This window comes from Balaenoptera physalus, assembly GCF_965194825.1.
Source record: "Balaenoptera physalus genome assembly, chromosome: 7".
NCBI classification, from domain to species: Eukaryota; Metazoa; Chordata; class Mammalia; order Artiodactyla; family Balaenopteridae; genus Balaenoptera; species Balaenoptera physalus.
This window is the reverse complement of record NC_138886.1, coordinates 92,922,873-92,936,317: the sequence shown is the minus strand read 5'-3', so window position 1 is coordinate 92,936,317 and position 13,445 is coordinate 92,922,873. Positions and strand designations below refer to the sequence as shown.

The window sequence follows — 13,445 nt, the reverse complement described above, 5'->3', positions numbered from 1 at the left end:
TTGACCTTTCACAACTGTAGGAGCTGGTTGATCAGTGTCTGCAAGGCTGCTGTCTTTGCATCTGATGCTGGAGCTTGAAGTCCAGCGGTCAGGCCATCGGGAGGGGAAGATGGAGGTCCAGTGGGAAGTGCAGAGACAAGGTGGAACCACAAGCGCAAGCTGGGCCCGACAGGGAGGACGGAGTGACACCAGTGCCTGTTCTTGTTGCCTCTGCCCTTGCTGGTGTGGCGTGGATGTCAAACTTTGGTCATGGGCCCAAACACACACTGGGCCCAGGCTCAGCCCCAGTGGCTCCTCACGCCAGATGAGCCCGCAGATAATTGGAGCTGCACATTGGCCGCTGCTTCACTTCTACCCTCTGAGGCCTGGGTGTCATTATCCACGTGGTTATCTGTTTTGAGGTGAAGACACTGAGGGGTACAGAGAAGTTATTCATTTGCTTCAAATCACACAGCTGCAAAGGGCAGAGCTGGGATCCAGAGCAGGCCTGGTTGACTTGTTGACTAATCTCTTAAACACTGCAAAGTTACAGCTGCCCCAAAAGGCAGGGAAGGAAGGCATACCTACCGCCCAGCTGTTAACATGTGGTCTCTGGTAACCTTTTTAATGAGTGAAGAATGTAGTGCTTTCATCCTTGGCGCAGGGGGTGCTCACGGATGGTGGAGTGTGGTGAAGGAGGGTGGAATGGGGGTTCAGCCTGCCCGTGTTTATTTCCTCCCGACCGCATACTTCCTGTGTAACTCGGACAATTTACTCAACCCCTCTCAGTCTCCATTTCCTCGTCTGTTAAATGGAGATAATGAGTGCTTGAGAGATTAGGTGAGGCGTGCACATGGAAGAACCCAGAATATAGCTTAATGGACATTGACCACACCTGGAACTTGCTGGGCCCCTAATTGAAGTGACTTGGAAATAGAATCATGTGACGTTCTGTTTGCCTCATCACTTTCTCGGGAATGCTGGAGGCCAGGGCTCTGTTCTTAGGATTGCGGAGCCGGAAATTCTCTCTGACTTTTGAGGAGGTGCTGTAGCCCATCCTGGTGGATTTCACACAGTTCACTGGCCGCCTGTGTCCACGGATCTCTTTCCTGGCCGCAGACTTTGCTCTTGTTCTTCACTAACACACCTCACTCCCGATTGTCACGAAGTTATTTTCCAGTGTCAAACTACATTTCATCTGCCAGCATTTCTGCTCACTACCTCTTTTTATTTTCCTCAGCAGGGATGGAAGGAAAATAGGTCATCTTTTTCGTTTCAAAAAAAAAGAGTAAAGTTTAGAAGTGCCCCAGACATTTACGTGATCCAGCGTTCTCTTTTCCATCCCTTTATTGAGAACCCTACTGACTTCCCTTTATAGTCCAGTAAGTCTTCTTTCTTCCTGAAATATGGTATTAGAGCTGAACATAATCATAAATACCTGGCCGACTCTGGTTTGCAAGAAGGATAGTGTGTGAATTTTACCCATTGTATTCCTGTGTAGAAAACGCACATCTTTTTCTGCCCAAGTTGTGCCCCTAGATAGTCTGTCAAACAATGTCATCTTGCCAAGGGCAAGGCAGCCTCCCAGGAAGGGTGACAATGTAATTACAAGACCAAGTCCACACCCCATCCCAGAAAGTTATTTCTAACTCTTACCAATATGTTAGGCCAACAGCCTCACCTTCCGAAAGCTAATAATCATACCTCACCTATAAGAACTTATCTGTTTAATATTCATAGGATATACATCCTAGTATCATGCTAGCTTTTGCTGATTCCCATTCAGCTCCTCTTCCTTCAAGACACTAAATTATTTTTAATTCCCCACTTTCTGAAAACTAGTATATAGAACATGAAATATTTATGTTAAGTAGTAATGTCAAAATTTGCTAATAACTTATTTTTAGATAAACAAATATGTATCTAAAATGCCTTCTATTTGCTCAGTGCTGTGCAAGGCACAGGGGGTGAAAGATGTGGGACCTACTTCCAAGGTCAACTTTCTAGAATCTAAATCCAGTTTATCTAACCATGGTCTGCACCACCATCCATGACCTGGATGACATAACTCCAAGGACGAAATAGCCGGCTTGCCCGATCGGTTTATTTCTTTAAGTCAATGCTTGGGCAGCATTATTATGAACCTGTATTAAGTATTTTGTTGTCCATGTAGCACCAGTAGAGTTCCAAGTTATTGTCCAATTTAGATTTAATAATGTGGCTGAAGCAGTTCCCATTTTCTCTTCTGTGGGAAGCGGTGCAGAAGTCTGCATCGAGGATGGAAGATTGATGGGTGCAGTGAGCAGCAACTTTGCTTAATAATGAGAATGTACTTGAAGTAGCACCATTTAGCATTTCCAGAGATGTGGTTGCTTTGCTCCCCATTTATATAACTTGTCACATCCAAGAAATTGACAGAAGTAGTCTGAAATAGACAGTTGGAGCACACGTCAAAAAAAAATTTTCCATCATGATCACATGGAGAATGACCAATTTCAGTTTAAGGAATTTTTAATAGCATCCTAAATCCCTTGCCGCTAAACAGAAGACAGACTAAGAAACACTAGGAAGTAAGGAACGAGCTGCTTCCCATTTGTTTTCTGGTGGATGAAGAATGTTTTCACTGACTGCATGCTTTCCAAGTAGCTTCTCATAGAGCTTTCAAGGGGCAACACTGTCTAGTGGTTAAGAGCCCAGCCTTTTATCTCATCTGAGCTGCATGAACTTACTAGCTGTGTAACATGGGGTGAGTTATTCACCTTTTTGTGTCTCATCATCCTTGTCTATTGCATGGTGCTGTTGGGAAGCTTTAAATGGTTACTATTCTTTCATGTTGAATATACAAGATGTCATATAACACAGTGTAGAGAGATGAGGTATATTTTTAAAGAAGCCACTAATAGACCTGATATGATTCTTTCAACCTTTTTTTTGGTTCTCATGGCAACCTGGTAACGATCCATCCATGCCATGGACAAAGTGGCTGAGTTGGAGGCAGTATAACAAAATACCTAAACAAGTCATTTCTCTGGGGTCAGGAAAACCCACATTGTTTTAAGAAATTATCTTCCTTTCCCCAGTGTTCTCTTTGAATGCACACAGGCAGTCTCCCACAGGCTATTTTGCTTCAGTGATTTTCTCATCTATAAGAGCACGCAGCTCTTTGATAGGAAGCTATTTGCAAAGGGACAGAATGTTTTTCTGCAGCTGTGATGTGAGTGGTATCAAAGTTATTGACACAGTTGAAAAATAGCTTAATGTTATCTTCAAGGCTTCCGCTTTCCTGTCGGCTTGAGCCTTGGAGATGTGTATAATTGGGACTCAGTAAGACAACCTTGACACCCCTCTGCAGAGAAATGTGCCCGTTTGATACAGGCTCAAAGCGAGTTTGACAAAGAGCAGCTTTTCCCTTGGGGCAGGGTGACCACGGAGAATCTGCTAATGAAGAGTTAATGGCCCAGGAACCCCAGCTTCACTTAGCAGACGGGAAGGCTTTAATCATTCCTATCCTTCCTGTCACCACCAGGACAGGCCAACAGCCTAGCCATCCAGTCAGTAATTAGAGAGAAGGTATTTCTCTACTCTCCTGAGCTGACTGTCATATTGTTAAATTTGAAAACTATTTGATGATGAATCTCACAGCTCTTTGGTTTGACTGATGAGTGGAATCAGAGCACCGCCCCACATTCGCATCTGTTCTGTGGACAGATTTGGTGGAAAATAGTTTCTGGTTTCTTTTTGAGTCGCAGACCTTTTGACCTGTGCCTTGGAGACATCCATGGGCTCTTCATTACAGGAATTACTCTCCAGAGGACAAGGTCTTCATCAGTCAGCGTCTTTGGTTGCAAACCATAGCAACTAACTTCCACGCAGATGAGCAAAACCACACTCTGTGGGAAGGCCATGGGGTGCCCACAGATCAAAGGAATAGTCAGTGCTCCAGGCTTTGAAAGGACAGAGTCCAAGGCAGCCCTGGACAGCCTGCAGCAGAATTGCTCTGTGTTCAGGGATGCACCCTCCAATCCCTTAAAAAAACATTTCTTTTTGTCATTCTACCAAAGATTCAAATTCCCGGGAAACAATGCAGTTCCCCCTCTCTTGGCTAGGGAAGAACAGGGCACCATGCCTAACCATCTTGCCAGATATCTCCAATGGGGGAGAGATGTTTCTTAAAGAAAAACTGGGGGAATGCTGAAACCAGAAGAAGGGAGAGTGTATGCTAAGGGATGGAACTACAGAGCTTGCTACACTGCATCCCTCAGAATAGGATCACGTGTGTGGCTGAAATGCACTGCAAAGCTCCATGTCACCTGCTCCAATTTATCTCACAGTGTTGCTGAACCTTAGGACGGTGACATGTTAGCCCATTGACTGAATCCCTTCTAGTTAGAGCCCAGACGTGTGTTCCTGCTTTCTTCTAAGATGGTTGGAAGAAAAAGATAGATCAGGCAGGGTTCTTAGCTGCAACCAAGAGAAATCTGCGCTAGGTGGTTAAACAAAAGAGGAATGTACTAAAAGAACTGGGTGACTCAGAGGATCTCCAGGAGGGCCAGAAGACCAGGCTGAGAGGCTGTGTAGCCAGGGCCAATGCCCCAGGCCTACCATAGGGCAGTAGAGAGCCCCAGCGCTGCCCCTGGGCTCAGTTGCCATGGATCGCTTCACTGAGGCGGGGCTTGGACCCTAGTGCTGAACCCCTGTCACAGCTGGCCTGAAAAACAGGATTGACCCATCTCTACCTTCACCAACATGGATCCTGCAGCACCTGCTTCCTGAGTCACCAGCTTGCCCTGCAAAGTACGGTGCTGGGGCACCATTTTGGAGGAGACCAGGCGACATGACCGGGCCCCAGCTGCAGAGGGGCCTGGGAAGGCATGTTCTGGCTTCTGCCTTAGAACAGAAGGCCTCTGCCTTGGAGGAAGCATGTTCAAAGGAACAGCAAGTGTCCTTAGAAAGGCAGTTGTGTGACTTTGAACTTGTGTTCATTCCACTAATGGACCACATCTCCCATACAGCACTAGTAATGAATAGATGTTAAATACATTTTGTAATAATTTTATAAGCCTTATGATGATATTGCATTCTATTTTTTGTTGAAAACAAATATTGAAAATGTACCACACTTTTTTTCATCTTCTTATGACGGGGTTACAGATACACCAGTATGCTCAAAAAGTGGCAGTGATTCCAACCTGTCAGAGGTTCCTTCAATATCAAGCTGTATGAACCTTGGGCAAACTCTTACACAGCTGTATTTGAGCATTACCATCCAGGACATGGTGTAATAGTACTTAGCTGCGGACTTAATCGTGTTGATAATATTGGTATTGCTAAGTATTTTTAGGTATCAATAAACAAATGTTTCATCTAACTGGATAAGATACAACTAAGAATGATAATTATAACAATGTTCCTTTATTTATTTATTTATTTCTTACTAATGAGCTTGTACAGTTCACCAGAAATGCTAAGTACACAGCAGAACTTTAGGACTGGATGTTTACATTCCATGTAAGTCAGTGTTCTGTTATTTCCAAAACACTGTAATTATCAAGAGATCATTACAATTGGTTCAGATAATGCTACAACACAGAGGAAAATGCAAGGTTTTGCCGTGGGTTGTCAGGGTCAGCTTCTAGGAACCAGAAGCTGGCCCTTCCCTTCCCTTCCCTTTCCTTCCCTTCCCTTCCCTTCCCTTCCCTTCCCTTCCCTTCCCTTCCCTTCCCTTCCCTTCCCTTCCCTTCCCTTTCGTTTCTGTTTCATTTCCTTTCTTTTCTCTTCTGTTTTCTTCTCTTCTTTTCTTTTCCAGCTTTATTGAGATATGATTGACATGGGACCAGGATTTTTGAGCAGAGTCTTGGGGCAGGGAGGGGGCATATCTGAGCAGTGAGAAGGGCACCCAGGGAAAAGGAAGACTCAGAAGTGTGGAAGTTCCTAAAGAACTGGAGACTCGCAGCTCTGGCTGGAAGGAAAAAGTTGGGTGAGGAATGACACCCTGTCAGACACCTTCCAATGTGAAAGTGGAAGCACATTCTTTTTGCTGCTGGTGATAATGCCGAGAATTTACATTTTGTGTAAATTTGACCTCATTGACATAATACCTTATTATAGAGAATCACTTAGATGTTGCCTAATTGCCTTCTTTCTCTTGCTAACCCCAATGCTGAGAAAGTCAAAAAAATGGCCTTTGTTTTGGCTGCGGCAGAGAAATCTGATTTGATATTTTGTTGTCACAGATCTTTTGCTTTCATATTTATTTGTTTTTTCCTAGGCCACCCAAGCACTTTAATTTGTATATTTGCTTTTGCATTTGTCCACATGCATATGTATTTTCCCATGCTTTCTGTAACTTTTTTTCCATTTAAATTATATAATTATCATTTTCTTTGCTTCCCCAGTGTATTCTTATTTCTAGTCTTTCACAGAAGCCCAATGTTCCATTGAGTAATCACTGGGAAATTGTTATGCTTCAGTTTTTCAAAAGTTTAGGTATCGTAATGGCAATTTTTGTGTATAGAACTTATTTCTTCTGTTAGATTATTTTCCTAACAGCATCTGTAACTCTTAACTTCCTGCTTGGAAAAATAAAGTTTTATGTCTTAGGGTTTTCCCTTTTTTGCCTCCCATTCTTGTAGGTAAATAACCATTTCAGCATGAATTATTATGCATTTTACTTTCTCTGTATAGCAGCCTTACTAATACATCTGTCCAGACATGCTTATATAACACTGTACAGTATAAGCCCAAGAGCTTCTGCCATCAGTGTAACTGTGATATGCAGGAAAGCAGTAGCCCAGACTATGGAAGTATCGAAGAGAGATTGTGATGGTCATAAAACGACACTCTAGCCTGAAGGTCTAAATCTCCTCTATGTTGTTTCCTAGACTTATTTTCTTTAAGTTTGTATCTTTCATCACCAACTCATAACTTATCATAACTCATTCTATACCTAGTAACCCTTTAACTATTTTATTCATTTTCCTACTTTAATGACATTACTTACTATTTGATCAGTACTCTTCCCTCCTCCTTAGTGTTTGACATGATTGTTGTTGTATTTGTACCTGCCTCCTATTTGTTAACCTTTTAAATGTTTCTCTGTACCAGTAAGTTGGTTCCTAAGGATACTGAAAGCTCTTTTTGTGCAGCATACACTGGCCATGGGACCCAGTGATGCCACTCATGGGAATTTACACTAAGAAAAGCGTTCACACCAAACATATACATGAATCTTTATAATATCTGTATTCATAATCATCAAAAACTGGAAACAACCCAAATGTCCTTCAGTAGGTGAATGGATAAACACTCTGTGGTGTATTCATACATTGGAATACTACTCAGCAATTAAAAAGGAATGACCTATTGATACACACAACAACTTGGATAAATCTCAAAATAGTTATGCCAAATGAAAGAAGTCAGCTTCAAAAGGTTACATACTCTATGATTCCATTTACATGACATTCTTGAAAAGAGACTGCTCTGGAGATAGAGAACAGATCAAGGATTTCCAGGAGTTATGCGTGGGGGGAGGTTATGACTACACAGGGATGGTATGAGTTTTGGGGGGCGATGGAACTGTTTGTGTCCTGAATGTTGTGAGGATAACAAATCTATCCAGGTGTCAACAGTCATAGAACTAACACTAAAAATGTAAATTTTATTGTATGTTAACTTAAAAAATATGAAAAGATTCCCGTTTCATCAAAGTAGTCGTAGGTCCTTTGACAAGTTATTTAACCTCTCTAAATCTCAATTTATTTACTTGTCAAGTGTAGAAAATACTCTCTACCTTGAAGAGGTGTCATAAAGATGAACTAGAATGTCATAAAGTATCTACCTGACATACAGGAAAATCTTCTTTTTCTTTTCCATGCTGGTATTTCTCATTGGGAGCAGATTCTTTTTCATGATTATTATTACCTGGGCTTTTTTACAGTTATTTGTCTCTTGGGGAACAGACTGGAGGGTTTCAAGCAGAAAAGTGACCTGATCTGATGTTCATTTTTAAAATATCATTTGAGCAGCTTTGTGGGGGGGTGGTAAGGAGTGTAGGAGGGTAAGAATGGAAACATGGAGGCCAGTAAGAGGTGTTGGGGGTTGTCCAGATGAGAGATGATGGTGGCGTGGACTCGGTGGGAGCGATGGAGGGGGAGAGAAATGGGCAGGTTTGGGATTTATTTATTTTTTGGAGGTAGAACCAACAGGCTTGATGATGGTTTGAGGAGTGAGGAAAGGTGGCTGGGGGTGTCATTTACTGAGATGAGAAACTCAAGGGAGGAGCAAACTCGAGTGTGTGGGCTGGAGTCATCATGGAAAATCAAGAATTCTGTTTGGATGTGTTAAGGAGTGGAAACCAAACAGATAATTGGGTACAGGATTCTGGAACCCAGGACCAGGTCAGCGTTGTGTCGTTCATTTCCACTGGAGGCGCCACAGTGAGTCTCCCAGCTCCGCCCCTCCAGATTAGGGTTGCAGGGGAGCTTTTAGCTGCTATTCCTTTGACCTAGCCTTGGGATTTTTAGCAAAGCACTTTTCTTTAATCCATTCCTGAGAGCAAGCGCTTGTAGAAACTTCAGAGTATGCTTGTCTGATCCACTGCTGCCAGATTTTCTTTTTCCTTTTCCATTTAATGTGATTTAGGGAAAGGCGAACACCCAGTATTTCCAAATATCCAGCTTAGAAGTCATTTCATACTGTGTAAGATTGAAAAGTATTAATAAACTACTGAGAATACTGATGACTATGCAAATACATGACAAAATATGCTGAGGTTATATTCAACATATTTTGTTATTTTTATTGTCCTCAAATTTCCAGTTTTGCCACAGACAAGGGAAAGAAATTCAAGATATAATTTTCCTTTTCAAGGTATAATTTTTTCTATGTTGAATTTTTTAAAGTTTTATTTACTTTTTTATACAGCAGTTTCTTATTAGTTATCTATTTTATACATATTAGTGTATATATGTCAATCCCAATCTCCCAATTCATCCCACCACCACCACCCCTCCCACCCCCGCTTTCTCCCCTTGGTGTCCATACGTTTGTTCTCTGCATCTGTGTCTCTATTTCTGCCGTGCAAACCGGTTCATCTGTACCATTTTTCTAGATTCCACATATATGCGTTAATATATGATATTTGTTTTTCTCTTTCTGACTTACTTCACTCTGTATGACAGTCTCTAGGTCCATCCACGTCTCTACAAATGACCCAATTTCGTTCCTTTTTATGGCTGAGTAATATTCCATTGTATATATGTACCACATCTTCTTTATCGTCTGTCAATGGGCATTTAGGTTGCTTCCATAACCTGACTATTGTAAATAGTGCTGCATTGAACATTGGGGCGCATGTGTCTTTTGGAATTATGGTTTTCTCTGGGTATATGGCCGGTAGTGGGATAAGCATCATAAGAGACTACTACAAGCAACTCTATGCCAATAAAATGGACAACCTGGAAGAAATGGACAAATTCTTAGAAAGGTATAACCTTCCAAGACTGAACCAGGAAGAAATAGAAAGTATGAACAGACCAATCACAAGTAACAAAATTGAAAATGTGATTAAAAATCTTCCAACAAACAAAAGTCCAGGACCAGATGACTTCACAGGTGAATTCTATCAAACATTTAGAGAAGAGCTAACACCCATCCTTCTCAAACTCTTCCAAAAAATTGCAGAGGAAGGAACACTCCCAAACTCATTCTACAAGACCACCATCACCCTGATACCAAAACCAGACAAAGATACTACAGAAAAAGAAAATTACTGACCAGTATCACTGATGAATATAGAAGCAAAAATCCTCAACAAAATACTAGCAAACAGAATCCAACAACACATTAAAAGGATCATACACCATGATCAAGTGGGATTTATCCCAAGGATGCAAGGATTCTTCAATATACGCAAATCAGTCAATGTGATACACCACATTAACAAATTGAAGAATAAATACCATATGATCATCTCAATAGATGCAGGAAAAGCTTTCGACAAAATTCAATACCTATTTATGATAAAAAAAAAAAAACTCTCCAGAGAGTGGGCATAGAGGGAACCTACCTCAACACAATAAAGACCATATACGATAACTACCAATTAACGATTGCCTCTGGGAAGGGAGGGACAGGGATGGAATTTGAGGGACAGGGAGGTATTGAGGAAACCTCCACTGTGTCTGCAAAAGTTAAAATTGTGTGGAGTGGGTATTGAGTCAGTGTGTTCATCATACTAATCTATGTTTGAAATATTTTATAATTAATATTTTGTTCTTTAAACATATACATAAAAATAACTTAAAATTATAAACGAGAGACAATGCCCTTCTTCCAATCGCTCCATCCTTATTAACCACCGTAAAGAGTGATCTGCTGGGTTTTTCTCTCAGAAAATGTAATTACTTTGCAATAAAATGTTAATGCTATGTTCTATCCTTAAAGTCACTTGTTCCAGTGATAAAGCTATGGCTTAATAGAGTTGCTAAATTTTCTTCTAAGTCATTCTTTTAATATTTCATATTTGTCAAATGAGCTGGTAATGATCGGGAACATCTTTGTTTTTACGTCAGGACCATTTCGGCAAAAACTCATCATCAGGCTGTTAACTTCAACATCTTTGAGGGCATGGTGTGCCATGGGGTGCCCCTGGTGACTATTTCAAGAGGCAAAGTGGTGTATGAAGCTGGAGTTTTCAATGTCACAGCAGGAGACGGGAAGTTTATTCCTCATAAACCATTTGCTGAATATATTTACAGACGGATCAAGCAGCAGGACCAGGTGAGTTGGGGCTAAGTGGGCTGTTAACACGGGCTGGATTGTCACTTGCTCCTGGATGCTGGTGATGGCGTTGTCACATACAATTGGTTAACATATTCACAGGGTGTTAGAAGAGGTTATGAACAAATACAGCTGTCAAAGAAAAAAGTCATTATTGGATGGATGCAGTTTCTTTTGAAGATTGGTGTCTATCAGGTTTCCTAAGGGACCAAGTCAGGTTTTCCCAGGCAAGTGTAGGGCCCCTGTGGGCCTCTTGACAATTGCTGTTAGTCAGGGTCCTGTGAGAAGCAGCCATCCAGATGGATAAAGGTGTGACTTTTTTAAACACCTGGGAGAGAAAATGGGTGGGAGCCCGGGAAAGGCTGGGAGAGCCCTCAGCCTGCAGTTCAAGCCTGGCCCCAGTGAAGGAGAGAGGGAGAAAAGCAAGTGGTGGAAACATCCTAGAGTACTATACAGACCAAGAAAGGTTGAGCAAGGCCTACAAGCAGCCCTTGAGCCATCTCCTGCATCCAGCCACGTGGCGTGCTGTCATTGGCTGAGAACATCAGTGGGAGGCATGTCCTCAAACGGACAAAAGGATGGAGTTCGAACTCAACTACTGTCCCTTGAAACATCAAGCTCCCTGTCGTTGAAGGTCTGCAAGGTGTATTCTAATGACCACCAGAGCAATGGCGGAGTTTGAGGTCAAGGTAAATATGAATTCTACCTTGGCTTCCCTTTTCCTAGCTGTGTGGCCAAGAGCAAGTTTCTCTATCATCCTTGGTCTGTTTCCTCATCTGGAAAATGACAACAGTGTGTTCTCCCCAACAGATTGCAAGAGTCAAATGAGATTTTAAAACATAAGGCACCAGTAGGAGGTCAATAAACATCAGTTCAGTCTCTTTGCTTTCCGCCTTTGATGACCGAATTTATAATAAAGGCCTCCAAGTCTTTGTTATAATCCAGTTGTTAAAAAAGAGGTGTTTGTTCTTTTAATATGTCTTGCATTTTCCAGTGTTTGTTTAGCTCATGCAGTGTTTTAAACAGTTTTAAAAATTCACTTCACTACATACAGTAATATATCAGAATTTTCAGACTAAAACCATCTAAATTGCTGGGTTTGGAGAGAGGCGGGGCACCATGTGCCCTCAATCCCACATGGTAAGAACAGGCCGGAGCTGGATGGCCAAGCCCTACAGAGGCAGCCTTTCTGATTTTCACCTACAGGCTTCACTCATTAATGTTCCCAAACCGGCTGTGTAGCCATTAGAATTTGTAACCCTTGGGTTAGTTCTAAGGCTTCTGTGTCTTCTTTCCATTTTAAAATATACTTCTCTTTTTCCAAAGTTCTCTGGCTGTTTTCCGATTCATTTCGTTTGGGTCTTGTAGTCTCTGATTTCTCCTCTAATGTCTTGTGAAAATTTTTGGCTTGTGGATTCTCAGAGTTTGTTAGATAAGATTCATCCTTTTTAACCACTTCCTAAAGCTTTGATTAAGTAAACAAGTGCTCTAGAATGCTTTAAATTCTCAGGATGCCACAATTCTTTATATACTGTATTTCAGTCAAAATATTTAAGGTTGCAATTTATTTTGCTGGGAGTTAATTTGTAAATATTGACACTGACAGGTGACAGGTAGGTAGAGGCTATAAGGTTTCCATGTATTTCTAAACATCACATGGTAAATAACAGCAATACTAACATTTACTGAGCTTTTACTGAAGGCAAGGCACAATGCTAGGGGCTCTGTCACTGTAACAACCCTGTGAGCGAGGGAGTATTATTTTCCCCACTTTAAGTATTAGGAAACTGAAGCTTCAGGAAATTAAACAACTTGGTCATGTCACATAGCTAGTATATGGCAGGACCAAAACATCAACTCCGGTTATCTGACTACAAAAGCTGTATGCTTAAGCAATAAACCATATAACGTAAACCATAAAGATTGAGTTAAATGAGTTAATGGGAGATAAATTATTCTGAACTAGGTTTGGGGAAAAAATCTAAATGAGAGGCCTTGATGGCAGCTAGTTTATTCATGACACTTGTAGTAGTAATCCAAGGGAGGAACAGATAAGCGTTGACTTAGGAGAGATAGTACCGACAGAACTGGGTGATGAATCATGTGACACTTGAAGTGAATCCAGGACCAGCCTGCTCCAGGCTGTCAGTACCAGTTGCCCACCAGCAGGGACACTAGACTAACTGGGAACCCCTGACAGACTGTATTTAAAGGACTGACTTTGCCTAAGTCTTCCTCTTGTAGGGAAAATATGCCGAGATCACCGAATGACTGGCTTCATCAGTTCTCCTTTTCAAATTGTTGTTGGGTATTTTATTGGCAAAATTAATGCCAACATCATTTTTTAGGAGTTCACTATCAATTTTGTGAGTTATTTTAGTTTCTCAATATTTTCTTCTGATACCAACTTTTTAGGTATTCTAGTGCATTATTGTTTTTACAATAACAATAAATAATAGTTGCATTATAATATATTGTTCTGAGCACTTACTATCTGCCAGGCACTGTATTTGGTGTAATTTATATTCATTATTTTACCTAACCTGCACAACAAGCCATGTGGGAGATATTGTCATCCCCATTTTACAGAATAGGAAACTGACTCTCAGCAAGATTAAGTAACTTTACCTGGGCTGAGCGGTAAGTAAACGTAAGAGCCAGGGTGTGTGATAAGACCTTTCTGA

The 13,445-nt window shown here is 41.4% G+C and overlaps 1 pseudogene across 1 annotated transcript in view; it reads left to right on the top strand.

The window, feature by feature from the left end:
* LOC309664492 (dihydropyrimidinase-like) overlaps positions 1–13,445 on the top strand; it is a 77,965-nt pseudogene that overhangs the window by 56,865 nt on the left and 7,655 nt on the right. The window contains exon 7 of the transcript XR_014268442.1: positions 10,554–10,761. The product of XR_014268442.1 is annotated as a dihydropyrimidinase-like (transcript). The remainder of the gene's footprint in view (positions 1–10,553; positions 10,762–13,445) is intronic.